Source organism: Triticum aestivum, chromosome 6B, assembly GCF_018294505.1.
Source record: "Triticum aestivum cultivar Chinese Spring chromosome 6B, IWGSC CS RefSeq v2.1, whole genome shotgun sequence".
In the NCBI taxonomy this organism is placed as follows: domain Eukaryota; kingdom Viridiplantae; phylum Streptophyta; class Magnoliopsida; order Poales; family Poaceae; genus Triticum; species Triticum aestivum.
This window is the reverse complement of record NC_057810.1, coordinates 597,298,815-597,325,142: the sequence shown is the minus strand read 5'-3', so window position 1 is coordinate 597,325,142 and position 26,328 is coordinate 597,298,815. Positions and strand designations below refer to the sequence as shown.

Here is a 26,328-nt window from a genome sequence, read left to right as displayed (position 1 = left end):
GGTTTTTCCAACGAAACGAATAAGTTTTGGATTGAGATTTCACATAAGCATTGCACAATGATCCGCATTAGGCGGGGAGCAGCAATGATACCGCCGGCCAGGAATAAGTACTTATCCCTCTTATACTTAATAAAAGAGAATAGAAGTGGTTCCTTTTCTTTCTATACGAAATTCAACGATTTCGTTTGTGTTCATGTTGGCATAGGAGAACTACTAACTTCCGCCATCTGCATTAGTTACGTTAGCGTAGGTAGGCGGTTCTCATGCCAAAGGGGAAGATCTCGCTCACCCAAGTGCACAACCTGAGTAAGTAAACTTATCGAGGAGTGATAGGGCAGCAGAGTTTGAGGCAAAAAAAGATTTGGGTGGCTATGGGTGATATGGGGAATCTAACAATTAATTGACAATGATTTCACGGTGATGTGCATTGGTAGCTTCAAGATGAAGGCATTTTCCATATGTAAGCCACAATTTCAGTATCTTATTCTTCTGAACCAGGAAAAGCGTTCTAGTAAGGAGGATGAAAGAAGAGTACGAAAAAGGAAGTCAAAAGTAGTAGTCTTTAACAAGGCTTTCCTTCATCAGTGTAAATATCTAAAGTAGAGGCTTTGGTAAAAACATAAATCCCATATTAGAGGGATCGGTCATCACATTCTGCTTTGTTAAGAAAGAAGGATAACCTAGATAGATAAAGGTGGAATGGACTACGTGCAATCCCATCCATGGAAATATTTTATTTACTGTAGAAATATGTATGATGTGCGGCTAGGAAATCCGCCATCGCTTGCCCTCTAATGGCCTTCTGCGACGCATACACAATATCGAACTCAGTAAGGATGATGGCTCCATCTTGTCAATCTTCCTGTAAGCATTGGTCTTGTCATGAGATATTTAAGTGGGTGAACTTTGGAGATGAGGGTGACCTGATGTGCTATCATGTAGTGCTGTAGCTTCTTGACAGCGAACACCAGTGCAAGGCAATGTTTTTCGATAGGAGAGTACGCATGTTCAGTTCCTACGAGCACACGACTGAGGTAATAGAGGGCATTCTCTTTCCCGTTTTCATTTTCTTGTGCCAATAGAGCCCCAAGAGATTCATCCAAGTCCGTGGTGTAGAGTATAAGCTCCTTCCCTGGTATCGGCGCAGCCAGGACTGGCAGATTGAGGAGATAGCTTTTGATGCCATCTAGGGCTTGTTGGCAGTTTTCATCCCAAAATAATGGAATGTCTTTTATGGTTTTTCTTGTAAAAGGTTGGATTCTTCCAGCAAAATTGGCTATGAATCGCCTGATGTATGCCAGGCGCCCTTGAAGCGAACACAGCTCCTTAAGGTTTTCAGGAGGAGGCATTTCGAGTATGGCCTTGATTTTACTCGGGTCGATTTCTAATCCCCGATGTCGAATGACAAACCCTAGGAATTTGCCTGACAAGACCATGAAGGCGCACTTCAAAGGGTTTAACTTGAGTGCATGTTGCCTTAGGCGGTCGAATATAATTCTGAGATGTTGAAGATGTTCTTCATAGGATACCGCCTTTACAACGAGATCATCTACATAGCACTCGACAATCTTATGTATTATCTCATCGAAGATCTTAGTCATGGCGCGTTGATATGTAGCATCAGCGTTTTTGAGACCTTTGGGCATAACCTTGTAACAATATATGCCTATTGGAGTGCAAAAGGCTGTGCTTTATCAAGGCAAGCTTCTCTTTCTTTCTCCAATGAAGTTCATATAAGTGTATAGAAAGCCTTCTTTTCACAACCATGCACAAACCAAAGTGCTGCTGAAACGTGAAATCCATGCATCAACAAGTTCCAGTTCATAAGCAATGAAAAAGCAGAGTATATGGGAGGATAGTGGCTAAACTGTTCACTTGAGGAGAGTGGGAAGTGACTAGTACGATGGGTGAAGAGCGGAAGTGCGATCTTTCGATCCAATCTACATCCACTAAAATCCATGTCTCATGGCATGAGGGCCATTGCGAGTTGAAGTTGTTGATTTACTGTCATAGTCTGTCCTCAAGAGAGGCATCCATTCCTGGCCAGACAAAGTTCCTATTAGTTCTCTTATAGGAAGCTAGTATACCTGAATGGCCTCCGGTAGCTGTCGCATGCAGTTCTTGCGCTATCCTGGCTCTTGCATTTCCAGCGATCCCCACATAAAGCCTCCCTTTTTTCCTTAATACCCCTTCCTCCTCTTCCCTACCATCTTGTCCTCCTCTCGCTTCACTAATGCTCTTCTTAACTTCTTCAGCTAATTTGTATCCTTCGTAGCTTTGTTTCACTTCTCCTATCCGATCCGTCAACAACTTGCTCACAAGGGTGCAACCACTGAATTTGTAACGACACAATGATTTGAAAAACAATCAAAAGATATGTAAAGAACACAGACAGTAAAGGTAGAAGATTATTTCTAGGTAGATAGGAGAGCTATTAAAATCCACAAACATGAATCAAAGTTTCGACTGGGTTCTCCAGATTTAACCAAAAGAAGACTTTTCTACAAATAAGAGAATTTCTCATTTTTTGGTTTATACCGAGCCAAAACATAGAATTTCCATTGAAGAAGGAAGTAAGGATGCTAGCCGGAGAACCAAGAAATAAATAGTTCCCATTCCGATTCTTTTTTAGTTCCCAAGATAGAATTTCTTTATTTTTGGCAAGAGCGGTGGGTGACAACGTGCAAGACTAGATAGGTTTGGCTTTGATCTGATCAATAGGAATAGGAGGAAGCATTAGAGAGGTACCAAATGACTGAAGAGGGGAACCCATATGACCACATGTAGAGCCAGCCCATAAGTCAATTCAAGAGAATTTCTTCATCTTCCAAAGTATGTGAGTGAGGTAAAAATTCCATGGATCGATCTCATCACTCACATCCAACAACTAGTGAAAGATGTAATGATGAAGCTATAGGAGAAGAAAAAGCGTTGGTTTTGATTGGTAATCTTGAGTTGTCATCTTTTGAAAGAGAGTAACTTGCTGGATGGAGAGCAGCTAGGAGAATAAAGTTCACCTTTACCCCATCTTTCATTCCAACTCTATTTTCTTGTGTGCGATCCTTCTTTCTAGTTTGCAATCCAAGAAGCTCAATGGGCTAGTTTCAAGTTCGACCAGACACGAAATCTGGTATAGCCACCAGCCTAGATAGAACGGGCGGGGGAAGAAAAACTAGGAGCGAGCCACATTCAAGAGGGTTGTCAAAGGCCCTCTCAATAGGGCTATTTTTTCATTGAATCGATGGAGGGAAGACTCCTTCGGTAGGTGCCCCCGACTCTTCCAGTTTCTGGGTAGGATCTTATGGCTTAATCTCTGATTGCACAGGATTCATCTTTGTTTGGTAACCTCAGATCCTGAACCAGGAGTTGGAAGCGCCTTTGCCAGACTTTCCAATTGAACACGATGCGGGCGATGCAACTCGGCAAGGAGAAGGTTGAACCCTAGTGCTACACTATAGCAGAAGCTTTGGTAGTTTACCATGGCTTGATGTTCTAGTTGTCATGCTAAAGCCGTTGATAGCTACTTTGCTTGATGAGCTAAGTAGAAAGACTTTGTGGATGAATCCACAACTGATGGTGCTTTAGGTTGATCTAATCCCTAGAAGGAAGAGTTTTGGGCTTAAGGCATAATTGCTCTATTGCGGTTGCCATGGCTATGTCATCCGATGATGTTCACAAAGCGGCTCTTACTATAGACCCGGCTATCTCCGAGTTGAAATCGAACCCAGCCCCAGGTTTCCGTCCATCAATCCAGAGCTCAAGACAACCGCGATACTTAAATCGCTGCAATAGCCACCTTAGACGGACACAACCATTAGAAGAAGATACTGAAACTCGATGGAGTACCCTAAACTAGAGATCCTCAACAAAGAAAGTCTTGATTCGAGGAACGAAATATCAATAGAGGAACAAAAACCGCAGGGTATGAAATTTGGGTAGGGTTGGCAGGGAAAGTCCAACTGAAACTTTCTTTGATTACCTTTTTTCTCCAACTAACTCAGAGATTGCATTTGCCCTTAACCGGTAACCTCCTTTGAATCCTTTGTTTAGACCCTCTCTATTGGTATTGGCACTGGCTCGAGAGCAAGGACCTTATTTGATCGCTTAGAACTTGATGGAGGGAAACTCACTCGCTCGAGATATGCTTAAGCTAGCTTAGGAAGAGTACTAATTTTATATGCCTTAAAGAGGGGATTCAAAGAGTAGCCTTTTACTAGGGCTTAAGTGACTCGTTTCATATTGCTTATTATGGTCTGGACAGTGAGGAAGGTGAGTTGGAAGATATACCTAATGTCAAATGAGACTTTCTCCTCACCAAATTGAAGCATGAGCTTAGCATCTTTCACATCGGTGACAGCCCCTGCAGTAGCTAGAAAAGGTCTCCCAAAAAATAGGAAAGCTCTTATATATCCTAATCTCCAAGACAACAAAATCAACTAGAAATGCGAAGTTACCAACTATCACAGGAATATCACCCAAAATGTCTGCCGGATCTTGATCAGCAAGGTGGAGAGTGATGCTAGTCGGCCGTACATCACCCAATGGTAGTGGCTCGTAGACAGTGAAGGGAATCACAGTAGACCCAAGACCACATAAAGCATGGAAAGTTTGACTTCCTATCAAGCATGGAATACTGAAACTGGCAGGCTCATCTAAGTTGAGAGGTAGCTTATTTGAGAATTTTTGTCCAAAAAGACCACCTGCCGAGTTGAATTGACAGAAAAGACTATCTCTGAAACACATTGACAAAAAAGACCAGTTGCAGCTTGGCGGCAGGTGCGCCAGCTGACACGTGGCACCTGTCGCCACAGACGCCGGCGGCAGCCCCTGCTACCACCGGCGCAGGTGGCAGCCCCGGGGTTAACAGGTTTTCTCACATCAACTGTAACGGAATGGACGGACACGCAACAAGGCTGCAGCTACTACTGCCGCGCGCGCGCCGCGACAGGCCATGTGGGCCATGACGACACTACCAGAGGCGGCAACCAATGCGTATTGTAGCTTGTCCCAGCGGTAGCTACAGCTCAGACTCTTTCAAATGCATATCAATTTGGAGAAACTAGTACTTGGGTTAATGGATAGAGCCGTTTTCTTTTGGTCGGCAGTTGGTATGACTCGAGTCAATCTGTCGTACGTACATGATTACACTAAGCAATAGCCTAATCTGACGGTATCTCTGCCCTGCTCTAGCAGCGCCGATTAAATAAAGCGACATGGCCACCGCGCACAGGGCGCCGCTGCCATGCAAAGGATGTTGCCTCGGGCCATGGTGGCACGGCCCACCTGGCTTGTCGTCGCGCATGCAGCCTCAGTAGCTGCCGCCCTTCTGCGTGGCGGCATGGCTCACCAATCCGATCCGTCCCGTTACAGCTGACGCGCAGACAAGGAAACCTGTTAAGCCCAGGCTGCCACCTGCGCTCATGGTGGCAGGGGCTGCCGCCGACGTATGTGGTGGCAGGTGCCACGTGTCGGCTGGCGCACCTGCCGCCATGTTGCAGCTGGTCCTTTTTGTCAATTTGTTTTAGAGATAGTCTTTTTTGGCAATTCAACTTGTCAGGTAGTCTTTTTAGACAAAAATTCCTACATTCCTTAGTAAGAGTAACCAGTTCTGGCTCGTTAATGTTTCTCTTCTTTGCGAGCTGGTCCTTAAAGAACTGTGTATACATCGGCACCTATAAGACACCATCAAGGATGGGGGCGGTAATCTGCATATTTGTCATCATATCCGGAAGCTTTGCAATCTGCTTGTCTTCAGTTGACTTCACAAACCGTTCTGGAAATGGCAGCTTTGGGTTGACAGGTGAAGTAGATTGATGATGGATCATTAGGAGCAATAACTGATGGTGTAGAAGAACTAGGTTTGTGCAGCAGAAGTAGTGGACTGTTGAGGTCCCTGCGGAGAAGGTATTGGGCCAGCTAGGGTAGAAGGCAGGTGGTACATACAACGCTGGCATTGGTGAAGAGGATCGGTTGTAGTCTTACCACTCCGACTAGTAAAGGCTCCACGTGGGTGAACTTCAGGTTGAGGTGTAAGTCTCCCTTGTAGATGGTTGTGAGGCTACCATACGAGTGGTCGATGTTTGCATAGAAGAATCCTTACACCCAATATTGTCACTCCTTCTAGAATACCTATCTACACCTACATCAGCAAGATGTAGTTTTATTAAGTCGGCTTCCATTCCTTATTCGGAAGGCGTTGGATACTTGATATACGCTATGCTATGTACTCGGCCCACCATTGCGCATGTTGTTTTAGGAAGCATATTTCGATCCTTATTCAGGGAAAGCTCATATCCATGAAAAACCAATCGAAGTCCAGCTTTATCCCGAGCATCTGTTGTTTGCCTCGATTGAAGATCCGACACGACACCCTCTCTTCCATCTCTGGCTTCCTAACCAGATCCATTTACCCCTGCTTGAAAAGGTGTTTACATTCGTAGTTTGGGGTTTCCTAGTCCCAGGTTTATTCGTAACTGGCTCCCTATCCAGGTCTTCCTCCTCAACAACTATCTTTTGTTTGGCAGTGTTCGTTGCCAATGCAATAGTAATATATGTTTGCTTTCTTCCTATTCGCATATCCATATCAAAAACTCTTCTTTCGTAGGCACATTTACTTCAATTCAACTACTTCATTGATGAATCAATTTGAGGAAATTCAAAAATACCTTGCTCGCCTTCGCAACTGCCTTCTTTTATGTGCCTTCCTAGTTTGCCAACCCTATGTTTGATTGCGAGTTCCGGCGGGGTGAGTACCTGGACGGACAAGGGTTCCTTTTCGATTTCCATTTGAGAGATTCTCTCTAGTTCGAATATATAGAACTTCCTTCTTAGAAATGGAATACCTTCACCTTAGAAGGGTGTTCTTCCTACTAGTGAAACCAGATCTGCCTTTTTTGGCTAAGACGATTCCAATGATCGGACGGACAATACTTGCTTAAACCTAGCACCCTGTTGCCTTGCTTTTTCTCCAGCCGTACCTGCCTCGCCGCTCGTGATACCCAGGAAGGGCATCCCTCACTTCCCAGATAGTGTCGCACTTCTTTTGTCACTGGCACACACGCTCTCGTGGGTCTATCACTGAGAAATCCCTTTTCGCTGGGCGGTGCGGTAAGTAAGACTAGTCGATGGACAACTGCTGACTGAATAGGGAGAATATGCATTTTCCTAGGCTCTTTCTACTTTGCTCATTGGGTATAGCCGTCAGTGATCCACATATACGACGCTTTTGGATTCATAAAGGGATAGGATAGTTCTTTCTGGGCTTTAGAGGTCTCCCCTTTAACCTAGTACTCTTAGGAAGGCTGGGTTAACCTTCTACTAGAACTGTTCTACCTACGAAATTGGAAAGTAGGGTTAACTTGCCATAATATATAGCCCAACTTGATCCGCCTTAGAGTAGCCGCCTATGGAACCGCCCTCGAGTCAACAATGCACCCGATCGCGAGCCTTATATGAGTTTCATAGTCAGCCTGCTCTTTCAAGAACGTGCCTTCTAAACTCGTTGTTCCGCTTGTAGATTGGAGTTTCCTACTGACTATCCGGGTTCTTGATACCGCCGGCCGGGAATAAGTACCTATCCCTTACGGGAATCGAACCTGTGTCTTCGACATGAAAAGACGATGTCCTAACCTCTGGACGAAAGGGACCAAAAAGCTATTTTTCATATACTTAGAGAAGAGAAGTGGTTCCTTTTCTTTCTATACGAAATACTTGATGCACTTATTGAATGGAAACTTGAATTGAGAGAAAAGGTGTGCTACGCTTCTTCATTCTCGTAACTCAATCAATATCAAGAACATAACGAGTTTGTATAGAGATGGATTTCTCTTCAGTTCCAAGACTTTTCTGTGAATGGCTCATGTTGCGCTAGTGACACGAGGGTAAACGCTCGAGTTGGCTTGCTGACTCGAGGAGGGAAATGCTCCATTTGCTTTAGTGAATGGAGGAAGAAACAACCATAGTAACTGATATGTCTCCAACATATCTATAATTTTTGATTGTTCCATGCTATTATATTACCTGTTTTGAATGATTATGGGCTTTATTATACACTTTTATATTACTTTTGGGACTAACCTATTAACCGGAGGCTCGGCCCATATTGTTGTTTTATTACCTGTTTCAGTATTTCAAAGAAAAGGAATATCAAACGGAGTCCAAACGGAATGAAACCTTCGGCAACGTGATTTTTTGGAAGAATATCACCCAGGAGACTTGGAGTTCACGTCAGAAGACCCTTGTCAGTGTCAAAACCGGCGGATCTCGGGTAGGGGGTCCCGAACTGTGCGTCTAGGTGGATGGTAACAGGAGACAAGGGACACGATGTTTTACCCAGGTTCGGGCCCTCTTGATAGAGGTAAAACCCTACGTCCTACTTGATTAATATTGATGATGTGTGTTACAAGTGGATCTACCACGAGATCAATGAGGCTAAACCCTAGAAGCTAGCCTATGGTATGATTGTTGTTCGTCCTAAGGACTAAAGCCATCCGGTTTATATAGACACCGAAGAGGGCTAGGGTTACACAGAGTCGGTTACAATATTAGGAAATCTACATATCCGTATTGCCAAGCTTGCCTTCCACGCCAAGGAAAGTCCCATCCGAACACGGGACGAAGTCTTCAATCTTGTATCTTCATAGTCTTGGAGTCCGGCCGATGATGATAGTTCGGCTATCCGGACACCCCCTAGTCCGGAACTCCCTCAGTAGCCCCTGAATCAGGCTTCAATGATGACGAGTCCGGCGCGCATGTTGTCTTCGGCATTGCAAGGCGGGTTCTTCCTCCGAATAATTTATAGAAGATTGTGAACACCAGGATAGTGTCCGGCTCTGCAAAATAAATTCCACATACCACCGTAGAGAGAATAATATTACACAAGTTCGATCTGCTGACGTATTCTGTGGCATGACATCACACCATTACCAAGCCTTTACTTGAATTGTTTTTATTGTTCCACCTCTGCGCGTTTAGTGAGGCGGTTTCCTTGGCACATCTTATCGAAGCAGAGATCGTGTTCCCCTTATTCCGGGATTCTCATCAATACGGACGTGGGTAACCCAACCGCGCCCGTTGCCACGCCCCCTCCATCGAAGGCGGGTTCCAAACGGTCACGAGGATGGCTCTTGGTATTCTTCCCCTTTATAATGAGACCAATGCCCGTTCTTTTTATTCAATCTTCTATCAAATCCGCCCCTCTCCCCGAGTTCCAACACCCAGGGCTCCAGATTTGGGTACCTTCAATCTTCGACAATGTCCGGTCCCGACCTACGAGGCCGGTGGATGCCCTCCTCCGCCACGGAAGAGGATGTGCTAAAGCTGAGAGACGCCAGGTACTTAACCTACGAGATTTCGCATAGGCTGCCTTCCCGAGGGCAGGTTATCCCTACTCCCGAGCCTGGCGAGAGCGTCGTGTTCGTGCCTCACCTCCGTCGGGGTTTAGGCTTCCCGACGGATCCTTTCGTGAGGGGGCTCATGTTTTACTATGGACTGGAATTCCACGACTTGGCTCCGGAGTCCATCCTCCATATCTCATCATTCATTGTCGTCTGTGAAGCCTTCCTCAGCACTACCCCTCACTTCGGCTTGTGGCTCAAAACCTTCAACGTGGAGCCGAAGATGATTGAGGGGCGTCAGGCAGAGTGCGGCGGGGCGGTTATAAGCAAGAGGGCCGAAGCTCCATGGCCCAAGGGCTCTTTTCAGGAGGAGTTCGGCTTGTGGCAACAGGAGTGGTTCTATATCACCGCTCCCAGGGGCAGCAGGCAGAGGCCGCCGCCCGTCTTTCGCTCGGGCCCTCCACAGCAGCTGACGTCATGGGTCAACAAGGGGCGTGTCTGGGGGCCGTCCAAAGACGTACCCCTGTTGCTGGACCGGATTCGAGGCCTCCAAGAAAGGGAGATCGATCTGGTCGCAGTGGTACAGGTTATGTTGATCCGGCGCCTACTGCCCTGCAAACGTCGCCCCCTCCGCCTGTGGGAATTTAATCCGGAGGGGCCACGAGCTCTTCAACACTTCATGGGTTTGACACCCGCGGAGATGTACAAACTGTTCTTCGGATCACAAGAGATGCGTGCGGAATTGACCGAGGATGCTGGCCTAAGCTGCAATCGCCCGGATACTCAAGTAAGTAGCCCTATGTCCGGACACACCGTCCATTTATTTATCGTGAGTTTGCCTTTTAACCAGCTATCCCTGGACATGAGTGGATAGCGCAAGCAAAACTGATACGGTGTCCGGTCCCCCTCCCTGAGACCACGCAGGATCCCGTGTTAATCACAATGTTAGAGGTTGCACCTTTGGAGGAGGGCGAAGAAGGGCACAGGGGACATACCACCTCCGCCACAGAGGCTTTTAGTAAGGGAGGAATCGAGAGTCCCTCCTTCCATGGGGAGAAGAGGACCGCTTCCGAAGACCCGGAGGCCAAGGCCTCAAAGCGGGGGAAGAAATCTGCACCAGAAGGTCCTGGGCCGGGAAGAGCCCCAGCCAAACTGTCTCCTCGGAGGAATCAGCCCTCTAGCGAGCCGTAAGTAAAAGGGGGATTTTTGTAATAGTGGACATCCCTGTTTAATTTCTAAGGGTAACCGAAGTTTTCACCTTGTAGTTCGGACCTCAGCCCATCTCAGCACAGCTCATCTTCGGGAGACCTTCGTCCGGAGATGGTGGAGAGCGAAGCGCCTCCATCTGCCGCCCCATCGCGCGGGGCGGACGATCCTGAGGTGTCGTCGCGGAGGGTCTCCCCGAGTCCGGCAGGGCCAGAGAGTTCGGCACCCATTGGAGTACGGCCGGTGGAGCTGCAGGATTTGCTTAAGAGTGCGTCCATCTCAGAAGATCACTGCACATTAATGGGTATGGTGATTGAAAGGATCTCGTCCGCCGAAAGCGGGTTGTGCGAGGCCGTCGAAAGTTTGCTAACGGGATTTGAGGTACGCAAAAAATGACATACCTTTTGACAGTTTTGCACATGAAGTGCGCCCTGTATAGATAGTAGCCCCTGAGACTTGGTATGCTGTCGAAAGCGGCAGCGTGCCGAGGATCATAATCTCAGTTATAGATTGTCGCCTTTCCTATGCAGGTGGCGGAACGTTTGGTGTCCAGCCGAACTGAAGGATTTGCCGAGCTGAAGAGGCAACTCGACGTTGCAGATGCGGACATCTCGCTGGTCAATAAACGACTCGATGAGTCACAAGGTATGTGGTTGCTCTGCGGTCGCCTAGTAAGGGAGCTGACGCCTGTTCCTTACGATTTGTATGCCTGATGCAGATAGTGCTGCTGCTGTGGAAGGCCTTCGAGCAGAACTTGCTCGGGCCAAGGAGCAAGCCAGAAAAAGCGAGGCGGCTACCTCGAAGGCAGCGGAAGAGCTAAAAGCCGAGAAGGCTGCTCACTGCCGAAGCAGGGAGGAGATGGACGGAATGGCCATGAAATTAAAAGTTGCTACCGACCGCCTGGAGGTTCTTGAAGGAGAACGCCGAGCGGAGCAAGAGGACCTGAAGAAGGCCGACGCCGAAGCCAAGGATGCCCGTAGTGCGATGCGGGCTATGAAGGAGGAACTGCGTTAGGTCGAAGACATTGTGGCTGGAAAGCCCTTTATGCTGCGTAGGAAGTTCATGGATCCAAAGTATGCTCAGCTGGGCCAATTGTACGGTGCGGAGGATCCTTATCTTGACTTGGCGGCGAGTGCGGCGGACGCAGTCGTGCACTTTCGAAGCCAGGAGGATCATGAAATGGAAGAGCTTTTCTGGTCTCAATTCCATAGTCCGGAGCATCCACTTCCGTTGAGTGATCGGCTGGTTGAGTGGGCTGAGCTGAATAGATTGTCCGGACTAGCCATGACGGATGTGGTCGCTCATCTGTGGCCAAAGAGGCCCAAGCCGAAGAGTTATTTTGGCTTGTTGCAGCAATTCCTTAGGGCGGTGCCGCATATTGGGGCGATGAAGCGGTCGGCATGCATAGAAGGTGCACGGATGGCTCTCGCCCATGGCAAGACATACTGGCGGAGATGGATGCCACCGCTGTTGCATCCCGGGGTTCGGACAAAAGCCGATTCCCCACCGAGCACTATTTTGAGGAAGTCCTGCAGGGCGCTCGTATAATAGAGTCGCAGTGCTCGAAAGATGTTATGTTTGAATGACATGTATGATTTCTGAGATTATATTTATAATGCAATGACTTTTTATACTTGTGTGTTCAAGTATTGAACTATCTCCTGTGCGGCCGTATATGTATGTATAATCTGAAAGATGGCAGTCTTTGGCTTCAGCCCCCACGCACATGGTGCGGGGGTGTTTGCAAAAAGAAAAGCGCTTTTTCACACTTAATCCAACGTCTTGGTCCTTTTAAGGAGGTGATAGCGTAGCAAACTAGGCAACCGGACTATAATGCTTTATCACTTTCACTTAGCCATAGGAGCTCGAATGTGGGGCTACTATATAGCCCCTGGTGGCACCGCTCTTCCCGAACTCGGGGCGCGTATGTGCCTGACCGGGAAGCGGTCCTTCGTCAAAGCGGAGGAATTCTAAACATTCCAATGGTCGATCGAGTGGTTGACCAGTCTCTTGCTATATCATGATAGTCAGTTTTCGGCTTTCTCTACTGAGGTGCTCGCCCGGCCGAACTGGGGCACAATCGCAGTAGTTCTCCTGGTGCCGCGTTAGCCGATGATACGGAACGTAAGGCAGCAAAACACAGGAGCCGGGCAAACCCAACATTTGACCAAAGACATGATTCGGAGCTGATGCATATAAGGCCTAACTCGAGACGCCGAACACTCCCTGAGGTGTTCGGTCTTTATGATATCGGGCAGAACAAGGCCCTAAGCCCCTAGTGTCCAGGTACAGGCGGGAACTTCTGACGCGGCCGATGCCAAAACGCCAGCCTCCTCCTCGGCTATGGTAGGAAACCGGGGGATGTGTATCAACAAGAGACAGTAAGAAAGGTTTACGCAGGGTCTTAATCTGAAAAGAATCCTTGCAACGGGTCCCTACTGCACGTCTGCGCCTGTGTCTCTGTTGTGCTGTATCCTGGACGGGTGTAGCACATGCTTCATCAGTGAAAGAGAAGGACTTAGTTTCTAAGAAATATCGTGCAAAAATTGTATTAACATAAAGTATAATTTGGAAGATGAAGAAAGTTGAGCTTTATTGGCTTTCATTATTTATGCGCGCGGCCCCTTATAAAAAAAAGGGGGGTATGCGGCTGGTAAGCCCCTTGTTAAGTTACGCCGGACTCGTCTAACCATGTCCGAGGTCTAAATGACCTGTTTTTAGGGGCTTTGACCTGCAAGGTCGGATTAGTGAGTGGCTGTCGAGGCAGCCGCACATTCTCCGTGGTCGAGAGCCACTTGGAGTTTTGAGATTATGCCATGTGGACCGGGCATTTTTAAGCGTAAGAGACGTGTAATGTGGTATTGCATTAAAGCGGGCGAAAGTTGTGCGCCCCAGTAGTGCTTAAGGGCTACTGCTAAATGGGGCGATGGAGAGGGAGCTTTTCGCGACGGGAGTGTTTGAATGAACCGAACACAACCTCTAGTGGTACAGAGCCTGTATAATTGGCTAAAAAGGCCTGGCGTCACTCCTTTGAAGGAAGTGCTGCTATAGCTAATTTTGGTAGGTTCTATCCCCAGTCTGCGGACGGTGTCCTGGTATGGCAGGTGCCGCGCTGGGTGTTATCACATGAAGTGAGTTCACTATTTTGACTTCTAGTGGGAAAGTCTTTTGTTTTCCGGAGTGCTACTTTTGGGTTTCGTCACTCTCACTTGGTGTGTCGAGCCCCTTGTGTTCGGCGTTAAGTCGGCCGGACTGCTTGAAGACCCAACAATCTCTGTGGGTATGGTTTGCAGGCTTCCCGGAGGTACCATGTATTTGACACAGTCTATCCAGGATCTTGTTTAGGTTGGATAGCTCGTCACTGTTATCCTTTAGGGGCAGTGTTTTGTTGTTCGGCCGAGAGCTTTTGAATCCGGTGTTGACCGCCGTACTATTTGGGCCATTTTCCTTATTCCGGCGCTGATCTTTTCTGCGTCGTGATTTCCCATTTCCGTCCCTAACTTCGGATGTACTCGGGTCGCTGGTGCTGCATCTAGCCAGCCAGCTGTCTTCCCCCGCGCAAAAGCGGGTCATGAGGCTTGTTAGTGCGGCCATTGTTCTTGGTTTTTCCTGGCCGAGGTGTCTGGCGAGCCATTCGTCTCGGACGTTGTGTTTAAAGGCCGCTAAGGCTTCAGCGTTCGGACAGTCGACTATTTGGTTCTTTTTAGTGAGGAACCTGTTCCAGAATTTGCGTGCTGACTCTCCGGGCTGTTGAGTTATGTGACTTAAATCGTCTGCATCCGGAGGCCGGACATAAGTCCCCTGAAAATTTGCTCGAAACGCATCCTCAAGCTCCTCCCAACTTCCAATGGTATTTTCTGGGAGGCTTTTAAGCCAATGCCGAGATGGCCCTTTGAGCTTGAGGGGTAGGTATTTTATGGCATGGAGATCGTCTCCTCTGGCCATATGTATGTGTAGGATGTAATCCTCAATCCAGACTCCGGGGTCTGTTGTTCCGTCATATGCTTCTATGTTTACGGGTTTCAATCCCGCTGGGAATCCATGATCCAGTACCTCATCGGTGAAACATAGTGGGTGTGCGGCGCCCCTGTATTTGGGTGTGCCGTTGTCTTTGGATGCTCGGCGGGTTATGTTGCTTCCTGGAGTCTTCTTTTTTGGCCCATAAATAGATCTGACTGGGTCGTCCCTTTTCCGAGGATCTTTATGCTGATCGTGTGCCGGCTTGTGTGCGGCGCCCCTTGTTGCTCTTGGTCTGTTATCTGGTCGTCTATCCGGCCAGGCAGCTTCTTTCTTTTTTGACTGCGGGGGCTCTAAGGCCTCCTCGTCAAATTCGGGCAACAGCTTGCGCTTCGGGTAGCTCTTTGTCTGGTGACTAGCGCCATGTTTATCTGCGCTGTTGAGTACTTTGCTCCATCTCATTCTGAGTGCGTCCTCCACTGTTTTGAGCTTCCGCTTTTGCGTCTTCAAACTTCTTGCAGTGGCGACGAGCCTTTTATGAAGATTCATATGCTCTGGTGATGTGAGATCATCTTCGGCGGGGATGGGTTGCTTGTCCAGTTCATGTCCAGCTGGCTGCTTGTTGACATGTGCGTCGTCCACTGCTTCGCCCTGCTCTAGGGCCGGGTCCGTATGGGTGCCGTTTTTGTCGATGCCGATCTTCGGGCGGCGCTTGCGTCGCTGCTTTGGTTGTTTGTTGGGGGAGTTGTCCTTCGCCACGTCCCATTTTTCCTCATTATCGCTTCCTCTTGGTGTATCCACCATGTATACGTCATGAGTTGGGGTGGCTTTCCCGTGCCCGGTAAGCGCTGATTCTTGGTCGTCTCCGGCATCGTCGTTCATACCGTCGATGTCTTCGGAGTCATAGTTTAGCATGTCGGTTAGATCGTCGACAGCGGCTACCAAGTGGGTGGTGGGTGGGCTTTGAATTTCTTTGTTGTCTACATCCCAACCGTCCTGACCGCAGTCCGGCCAGGGCTCTCTTGATAACGAGAGACACTTTAGAGAACTCAGGATGTCGCCAAAAGGTGAGTGTTGAAAGATGTCCACTGCGGTGAACTCCATGATCGGCGCCCAATCGGATTCGATCGGAGGGGGCGCGGGAGGTTCGGAGTCCGGCAAGGAGTCCGGCACCTCGGAGTCACGAGCTTTATGAGGGACAAGGTCAGTGTTCGGCTCTATCGCCGTAGAGGTTGCAGCCCCCGAGGCGGTGTCTAGCCATCCATCCTCGATCTGCGCAGCTGGCTCCGAATTGAAGATCGGAGCGAGTTCGAGTGCGGCCTCCAGGGTACTGTCCGGCTGCAGAGCTAAATCATGCCCGCCGTGACAGTGCGGCACGCTTGGCTGTGGCTCGAATCCATCAAGGATCAAGTCCCCGCGGATGTCAGCCGTGAAGTTCAAACTTCCAAACCTGACCTGACGGCCAGGGGCGTAGCTTTCGATCTGCTCCAGATGGCCAAGCGAATTGGCCCGCAGTGCGAAGCCGCCGAATACGAAGATCTGTCTGGGGAGAAAGGTCTCACCCTGGACTACGTCATTGATGATGGTCGAAGAAGCCATCGAGCCTATCGGTGACGACACAGAGGAACTCTCAATGAAAGCACCAATGTCGGTGTCAAAACCGGCGGATCTCGGGTAGGGGGTCCCGAACTGTGCGTCTAGGCGGATGGTAACAGGAGACAAGGGACACGATGTTTTACCCAGGTTCGGGCCCTCTTGATGGAGGTAAAACCCTACGTCCTGCTTGATTAATATTGATGATGTGTGTTACAAGAGTGGATCTACCACGAGATCAATGAGGCTAAACCCTAGAAGCTAGCCTATGGTATGATTGTTGTTCGTCCTAAGGACTAAAGCCATCCGGTTTATATAGACACCGGAGAGGGATAGGGTTACACAGAGTTGGTTACAATGGTAGGAAATCTACATATCCGTATCGCCAAGGTTGCCTTCCACGCCAAGGAAAGTCCCATCCGGACACGGGACGAAGTCTTCAATCTTGTATCTTCATAGTCTTGGAGTCCGGCCGATGATGATAGTTCGGCTATCCGGACACCCCCTAGTCCGGAACTCCCTCAACCCTTGAGGAGGCCACGAGATAGGAGGGTGCGCCCCCCCTACTGGGCGCGCCCCCTATCTCGTGGGCCCCTCGAGCACCCCCCGACCGACTTCTTTTGCCTATATATACCTACGTACCCTAAAACCATCAGAAATCAAGATAGATTGGGAGTTCCGCCGCCGCAAGCCTCTGTAGCCACCAAAAACCTCTCGGGAGCCCGTTCCGGCACCCTGCCGGAGGGGGAACCCATCACCGGTGGCCATCTTCATCCTCCCGGCGCTATCCATGACGAGGAGGGAGTAGTTCACCCTCAGGGCTGAGGGTATGTACCAATAGCTATGTGTTTGATCTCTCTCTCTCTCTCTCGTGTTCTCTCTCGTGTTCCCTCTATGGCACGATCTTGATGTATCCCGAGCTTTGCTATTGTAGTTGGATCTTATGATGTTTCTCCCCTTCTACTCTCTTGTGATGAATTGAGTTTCCCCTTTGAAGTTATCTTATCGGATTGAGTCTTTTATGAGAACACTTGATGTATGTCTTGCCATGCTTATCTATGGTGACAATGGGATATCATGTGCCTCTTGATGTATGTTTTGGTGACCAACTTGCGGGTTCCGCCCATGAACCTATGCATAGGGGTTGGCACACGTTCTTGACTCTCCGGTAGAAACTTTGGGGCACTCTTTGAAGTACTTTGTGTTGGTTGGATGAATCTGAGATTGTGTGATGTATATCGTATAATCATGCCCACGGATACTTGAGGTGACAATGGAGTATATAGGTGACATTAGGGTTTTGGTTGATTTGTGTCTTAAGGTGTTATTCTAGTACGAACTCTTTAATAGATCGATCCGAAAGAATAACTTTGAGGTGGTTTCGTACCCTACCATAATCTCTACGTTTGTTCTCCGCTATTAGTGGCTTTGGAGTGACTCTTTATTGCATGTTGAGGGCTTGTTATATGATCTATCTATGTTATTATTGTTGAGAGAACTTGCACTAGTGAAAGTATGAACCCTAGGCCTTGTTTCCTATCATTGCAATACCGTTTACGCTCACTTTTACCACTTGTTACCTTGCTGTTTTTATAATTTCAGATTACAAAAACCTTTATCTACCATCCATATTGCACTTGTATCACCATCTCTTCGCCGAACTAGTGCACCTATACAATTTACCATTGTATTGGGTGTGTTGGGGAGACAAGAGACTCTTTGTTATTTGGTTGCAGGGTTGTTTGAGAGAGACCATCTTCATCCTACACCTCCTACGGATTGATAAACCTTAGGTCATCCACTTGAGGGAAATTTGCTACTGTCCTACAAACATGTGCACTTGCAGGCCCAACAACGTCTACAAGAAGAAGGTTGTGTAGTAGACATCAAGCTCTTTTCTGGTGCCGTTGCCGGGGAGGCTAGGTAAAGGGCACTCACTCACACCCCGTCAACTAAGCTCTTTTCTGGCGCCGTTGCCGGGGAGGTGAGTGCTTGAAGGTATATCTTTAGATCTTGCAATCGAGTCTTTTTGTTTCTTGTTTTATCACTTGTTTAGTTTATAAAAAAACTACAAAAAAATGGAATTGAGTTTGAATCACACGCTTCATCTTTTTAATATCTTTCGTGAGAATGATGGAAAGGAAAATTGTGCTCAAGTGCTAGAAGAAGAAATCTATAGAATGTTTGATACTAAATCTTTGAATGATGAGCATTATTGCAATGTTGTTAGTATGAATTCCTTGAATATCCATGATGCCAATGATATGCAAAGCCACAAGCTTGGGGAGCAGATTGAAAGCTATGCCCCTGGCCATCAGGTCAGGTTTGGAAGCTTGAACTACACGGCCGACATCCGCGGGGACTTGATCTTCGACGGATTCGAGCCACAACCGGGCGCGCCGCACTGTCACGATGGGCATGACTTAACTCTGCCACTGGACAACGCCCAGAGCGTCGCTCAGGTGTCCGCTCCAACCATTAGCTCGGAGCCCACTACACCAGTCGGGGATGAACAGTTGGACACCGCCCCGGAAGCCGCAACCTCTACGGCGATAGAGCCGGATACCAGCCTAGTCCTTTGCAGGGCCCGTGACTCCAAGGTGCCGGACTCCGCTCCGTACTCCGTATATCCCGCACCTCTTTCGATCGAGCCCGATTGGGCTCCGGTCACGAAGTTCACCGCCTCGGACGTCCTTCAGCACTCGCCCTTTGGCGATATTCTAAATTCACTAAAGTCTCTCTCTTTGTCGAGAGAACCCCGTCCGGACTACGGTCGGGGTGGTTGGGATGCGGACAACGAAGAAATTCGAACCCCACCCACCACCCACTTGGTAGCCACTGTCGACAATCTAACCGACATGCTCGATTTCGACTCAGAAGATATCAACGGTATGGACGCCGATAAAGGAGACGATCAGGAACCAACACCTATAGGGCGCCGGAAAGCCACCTCATCATACGATGTATACATGGTGGACACACCTAACAGAAACGCCAACGAGGATCAAAAGGATGCGGCCAGGGATCGCTCCCTCGAAAAACAATCAAAGCGGCGGCGTAAGCGCAAGGCCAAGCCCCACCTCGACAAAGACCCAGCCATAGAGCAGGGTGAATCAACGGAAGACGAACATGCCGTCGAGCATCCGTCCAAACAGGGCGGACAATCCGAGCAACCAATCCCCGGGAAAGATAATAGCCCGGACAACCTCACGCTGGACAAATTGCTGTAACATCAGAACCTCCACCAAAGGCTCGTTGCCACTGCACGTAGCTTGAAAAAGCAGAAGCGGAGGCTCAAAACAGCGGAAGACGCACTCAGGATCAGATGGGGCAAAGTACTCAATACCGCACACAAGTACGGCAACAATCGTCACACAAAGAGCTATCCGGAGCGGAAACTACTACCGGAATTTGATGAAGAGGCCATAAAGCCCCCACAGTCAAAAAATAAGGAAGCCACAAGGTCGGATAGACGACCCTACGATCAATCTCACGCATCAAAGGACGCCACACTCAATATGGCACGCGATCCGTCCAAGAATTTGCATCAAAAAACTGGCCCAACCAGATCCATCTATAGGCCAAGAAAGCAAGCTCCAGTGAGCGATGCAATGGAAAACATAACCGAACATCACGGCACGCCTAAATACAGGGGCACCGCACACCCCCTATGTTTTACCGATGAGGTGCTGGGCCATGAATTTCCAGTCGGATTCAAGCCCGTGAACATAGAAGCATACGACGGAACAACAGACCCTGGAGTCTGGATCGAGGACTACATCCTCCACATACACATGGCCAGAGGAGATGACCTCCACGCCATAAAATACTTACCCCTTAAGCTCAAGGGGCCAGCCCGGCATTGGCTTAAAAGCCTTCCCGAAAACACCATGGGAAGTTGGGAAGTGCTTGAGGATGCTTTCCGGGCAAATTTTCAAGGGACCTATGTCCGGCCCCTGGATGCGGATGATCTGAGTCATATAACTCAGCAGCCTGGAGAGTCAGCTCGGAAGCTCTGGAATAGATTCCTTATCAAAAAGAATCAGATAGTCGACTATCCGGATGCAGAGGCCCTAGCAGCTTTCAAACATAACGTTCGAGACGAATGGCTCGCCAGACACCTCGGCAAGAAAAACCGCGAACAATGGTTGCGTTAACAAGCCTCATGGCCCGCTTTTGTGCAGGAGAGGATAGCTGGTTGGCAAGAAGCAGCACCAGCGACCCGAATACGTCCGAACACAGAGATGGGAACGGGAAGCCGCGCCATAACAAAGAACCACGTCGGATCAAGGACAACAGCCCGATGAGCACGGCAGTAAACGCCAGATTCAAAAGCTCTCGGCAAAATCAGAAAAAGCCGCCCCCAAAGACGATAGGGACGAGCTATCCAACCTCAACAAAATCTTGGACAAAATATGTCAAATCCACAGCACTCCTGGGAGACCTGCAAACCATACCCACAGAGATTGTTGGGTCTTTAAGCAGTCCGGCAAACTCAACGCTGAACACAAGGGGCTCGACACACCAAGCGAAAATGACGATGCACCCCACAAGAAGAACACCGGAGAACGAAAGAAGTTCCCACAAGAAGTCAAGACAGTAAATCTACTTCATGTGACAAAAGGGAAGAGCAGAACGGCACCTACGAAGACATGCGTCGTACGACCAACCCCACTGGTTGTTACAACCAATCACCTTCGATCATCAGGATTACTCCAGAGGAGACCAGAACGCAGGCTGGACTGCCTTGGTTGTAAATCCAATTATTAACGGACTCCAATTTACAAACGCCCTTATGGACGGCGGCAACAACTTGAACCTGTTATATCAGGACACAGTCCGCAAACTCGGGATAAACCCAGTTATAATCCACCTTGGCAACACTTCCTTTCAAGGAGTCACGCCAGGCCCGGATACCCCAAGTATGGGTTCCCTTACGTTAGAAGTCACGTTTGGATCACCCGACAACTTCCGAAGCGAAAATCTAACATTCCACATCGCCCCATTCATAAGTCGCTATCAAGCGCTACTGGGACATGAAGCTTTCACCCGCTTTAACGCAATACCGCATTACGCATCCCTTACACTCAAAATGCCCGGCCCAAAGGGCATCATTTCATTACAGGGGAACATAAATTGACCCCAAAGTACGGGCAATGCGCGGCTGCCTGGACAGCCGCCCACAAATCCAGCCCTACTATCCCGGACACGGCTCGACGAGTCCGGCGTAAACATGCTTAATAGCTGCATATCCCCGTACAAGGGGCTCCGTATGCTCACGCCCGGAGACAATACGGCTCAACTCTTGCTCCAACTATATTTTGTTTATTTCAATATAGATTTCTCGCACGCTTATTTTTTTACTAAGTTCCTCTCTTTCGCAGAAGAACATCGTGCTACGCCCGTCCAGGATACGACACAACGGAGACACAGGCCCAGACGTGCAGCAGGGACCCGTTTCAAGGATTCTTTTTAGATTAAGACCCTGCATAAACCTTTTTTACTGTCTCTTGTTGATAACATCCCCTGGTTTTCTCTATAACCGAGGAGGAGGCTGGCGTCTTGGCATGTGGCCACGCCAGAATTTTTGCGCGTACCTGGACACTAGGGGCTTTTTTTACCAAGGGCTGTATTTCGGCCCGTCCTCATAAAGACCGAATACCTTAGGGAGTGTTTGGCGTCGCGAGTTTGGCCCTATATGCATCAGCTCCAAATCATGTCTTTGGTCAAATGTTGGGTTTGCCCGACTCCTGTGTTTTGCTGCCTTACGTTCCGTTATATCGGCTAACGCGGCACCAGGAGAACTACTGCGATTGTGCCCCGGTTCGGCCAGGTGAGCACCTCAGTAGAGAAAGCCGAAAACTGACTGTCATGATATAGCGAGAGACTGGTCAATCACTCGATGACTTTCAGAATCTTTAGGATTCCTCCCCATTAACGAAGGGCCGCTTCCTGGTCAGGCACACTCGCGCCCCGAATTTGGGCGAGCGCGGTGCCCCTAGGGGCTATTCAGTAGCCCCCCTGTCAAACTCCTATGGCTAAGTGAAAGTGATAAAGCATTATAGTCCGGTTGCCTAGTTCGCCGCGCCGCCACCTCCTTTGTAGGACCAAGACGTTGGATTAAGTGTGAAAAGGCGCCTTTTTGCGAACACCCCCGCATTCTATGCGTGGGGGCTGAAGCCAATGACTGCCATCTTTCAGGTTATATGCAAATATATTCATTAAACGGCCGCACAAGAGGCATCATGATTCTTGCAAGCACAAGTATAAAAAGCTTTTTTCATAAAAAAAATCGTTTTACAAATAGTATAAGCTATTCGAACACAACATCCTTCAAGCACTGCGCCTCTATTATATGAGCGCCAGGAAGAACTTCCTCAAAATAGTGCTTGGCAGGTACTCGGCTTTCGTCCGAATCTCGGGACGCAACAATACTGGCCTTCATATCTGCCCAGTATGTTTTGACACGGGCAAGAGCCATCTATGCGCCCTCTATGCACGCCGACCTCTTCATTGCATCAGCATGCGGCACCGAACCAAGGAACTGCTGCACCAAGCCAAAATAACTCTTCGGCTCCGGCTTCTCCGGCCACAGACGACTCGCAATGTACCTCATGGCGAGTCCGGATAACCTGTTCAGCTCCTCCCAGGCGGCCAAACGGTCGGATACTGACAGTGGGCGTTCTGGATTGTGGTACTGCGACCAAAAAAGCTCTTCCAATCCATGGTCACCTCGGCTGCGGAAGTGTTCGGTCGCGTCCGCCGCACTTGCTTCCAAATCCAGATAAGAGTTTTCTGCACTCCACTGCCGGTCTAATGGAGCATACTTGGGGTCTCCGAACTTCATCCGCAGCATATAAGGCTTTCTAGCCGTGATATCTCCGGCCTGACGCAGCTCCTCCTTCATCGCTCTCATTGCAGAGCGAGTATCCTTGGCTTCGGCAGTGATCTTTTCAAGGTCCTTCTGAGCCGCCCTATCTTCTTGTTTGAGAAATTTACAGCGGTTGGTAGCATCCTTCAATTTTATGGCCATCTCGGCTATTAACTTCTTGCTCTGGCAGTGAGCAGCCTGTTCGGCTTTTAGCTCTTCAGCTGCTTTAACGGCAGCCGCATCACTTTTCCTTTCTTGCTCCTTGGCTCGGGCAAGTTCCGCCCGAAGGTTCTCCACGGCAGCAGCACCATCTACATCAAGCACATATATATAAGGCCCGAGCATCGAGCTCCTATTACCGGGTGTCTTTTGAACATACCTTGAGCCTCGTCTAGCCGCTTATTTACAAGCGCGATGTCGGCATCTGCTACGTCAAGTTGTCGCTTTAGTTCGGCAGATTCATCAGTCCGGCTAGCCACCGAACGCCTCGCCACCTTCATGGAATAGGCGACATATTATACCTGAGGTTATGATCCTCTGTCCACCGTCACTCGTGACGACACACAAAGTCTCAGGGGCTACTATTCATACAGGGCACATTTAATATGCGGGTCTACCAAAAGGTACACATTTTTACGTACCTCAAAGCCTGTTAGTAAACTCCTGGCAGCCTCGTGTAATCCGCTTTTCACGGATGAAATCCTTCCAATCACCGTATTCATCAACATACGGTGTTCTTCTGAGATGGACGCCCTACCAAGCAGATCCTTCAGCCCCTCCGACGGCGCGCCAGAGGGTGCCAGACTAGCCTGACGACCTTTTCCAGGGTCCAAACATGGAAAAACCCTCCGGGATGATACCTCGGGGTCGCCAGCCTCGTGAGACGGTGCAACAAGGGGAGGCGTTTCGCTCTCTATCATCTCTTGACGAAGATCCCCTGAAGATGAGCTCTGCTAAGAAGGGTTGAGATTCGAACTGCAAGATAATGTTTCGGTTATTTTCCTCAGGAATAAAAAAGGAGTGTGATTCATTATAGAACCCCTCCCTTCACTTACGTCTCGGGGGAGAGCGGGTCCCCTTTAGGGGGCAATTCGGCCGGGGTGTTCTCCGGTGCCGAACCCTCCGACGAAGATTTCTTTCCCCGTTTTGAGGTTATCACCTCCGGGTCTTCAGAGGCAGTCCTTTTCTTTCCCTGGTCGGGGGAATTTTCGATTCTTCCCTTCCTAACAGCCTCCTTCGCGGAGGCGGTAGCTGCTTGGTTCCCCCCTTTGCCTTCCGCCGAAAGCGTGACCTCCAGCATCCTGGTCATCATGGGATTCGGCACGGTCTCGGGCAGGGGGGATGGACACCTGATAAGCTTTGCCTTCGCCATCCACTCCTGTTCAAAGGACAACTCTGCTAAAGGGTAATTTTGATAAAAATATGGATGGTGTGTCCAAATACGGGGCTACTTACTTTAGCATCCGGGCGATTGCGGCTCAGACCTGCGTCCTCGGACAAATCCAGACACCTTGCTTGTGATCCGAAGAACAATTTGTACATCTCCACCGGTGTCATTCCCATGAAATGTTGTAGGACTCGTGGTCCCTCCGTATTGAACTCCCACAGGCGGAGAGGTCGACGTTTGCAGGGCAGTGTGCGGCGAATCACCATGACTTGTGCCACTACGGTCAAATTGATATCTCTTTCTAGAAGATCTCGAATACGGCCCTGCAGCAAGGGCACGTCTTTGGGCGGCCCCCAGATAAGTCCTTCTTTAACCCATGACGCCAGCCGTGGTGGGGGACCCGAACGAAAAGTAGGTGGTGCTACCCATGTGGTGCCCCTGGGGGCTGTGATGTAAAACCAGTCTCGTTGCCATAAGCCGAGCTCCTCTTGAAAAGAGCCTTCGGGCCATGGAGCGTCGTCCATTTTGCTTATTATAGCTCCTCCGCACTCAGCGTGCTGCCCCTCGATCAGTTTCGGTTCCACTTTGAAGGTTTTTAGCCACAATCCGAAGTGAGGAGTCATATGGAGGAAGGCCTCGCACACGACAATGAATGAAGAGATCTGGAGGATGGACTCCGGAGCTAGGTCGTGGAACTCCAGCCCGTAGTAAAACATAAGCCCCCTCATGAAGGGATCGATCGGGAAGCCTAGCCCCCGAAGGAAGTGAGATGCGAACACCACGCTTTCACCGGGCTGGGGAGCGGGAATAGCTTGCCCTTGAGCAGGCAGTCTATACGAGATTTCGCCGGTTAGATACCTGGCATCTCTCAGCTTTTTCACATCTTCTTCCGTAATGGAGGAAGGCATCCACCGGCCTTGAAGGTCGGAGCCGGACATCGTCAAAAGTCCAAAGCGCCTAAAACTAGAGCTTTGGGTGTTGGGACTCGAAGCGAGGGGCGGATTTGATTGGTTTGAGAAGAAGGGAGCCGGGCCTTGGTTTCTTTATAAAGGAGGTGAATACCAAGAGCCCTCCCCGTAACCGTTTGAGACTCGCTTTCAATTAGGGAGTCATACCTAAGACACGGTTGGGTTACCCACACCCGTATTGATGAGAATCCCGGAATAAGGGGACACGATCTCTGCTTTGACAAGACGTGCCAGGGAAACCGCCTCGCTAAACGCGCTGAGGTGGGACATGAAAACGATCCGAATGAAGGCCTGGCCGTGATGTTATGCTATGGAATACGTCAGCAGATCCGATTGATGCAAATATTATTCTCTCTACGGTGGAATGTGGAACTTATTTTGCAGAGCCGGACACTACCCTGGTGTTCAAACATCTTCTATGGAATATTCGGAGGAGGAACCCGCCTTGCAATGCCGAAGACAACTTGCACGCTGGACTCGTCATCATTGAAGCCTGGTTCAGGGGCTACTGAGGGAGTCCCGGATTAGGGGGTGTCCGGATGGCCGGACTAAGACCTTTGGCCGGACTCCCGGACTATGAAGATACAAGATTGAAGACTCCGTCCCATGTCCAGATGGGACTTTCCTTGGCATGGAAGGCAAGCTTGGCGATATGATATGAAGATCTCCTCCCATTGTAACCGACTCTGTGTAACCCTAGCCCCCTCCGGTGTCTATATAAACCGGAGAGTTTTAGTCCATAGGACGAACAACAATCATACCATAGGCTAGCTTCTAGGGTTTAGCCACTCCGATATCGTGGTAGATCTACTCTTGTACTACCCATATCATCAATATTAATCAAGCAGGAGTAGGGTTTTACCTCCATCGAGAGGGCCCGAACCTGGGTAAAAACATCGTGTCCCTTGTCTCCTGTTACCATCCGCCTAGACGCACAGTTCGGAACCCCCTACCCGAGATCCGCCGGTTTTGACACCGACACATATGCTTCATGATGCTCCCATTATGTTT

The 26,328-nt window shown here is 49.1% G+C and overlaps 1 long non-coding RNA gene across 1 annotated transcript; it reads left to right on the top strand.

The window, feature by feature from the left end:
- LOC123134534 (uncharacterized) lies at window positions 1-20,729 on the top strand. Its single transcript, XR_006465661.1, has 3 exons — window positions 1-148; window positions 9,011-9,013; window positions 20,716-20,729. It is a non-coding gene; the product is annotated as an uncharacterized lncRNA (long non-coding RNA).
- The last annotated feature ends 5,599 nt before the right edge of the window (window positions 20,730-26,328 follow it).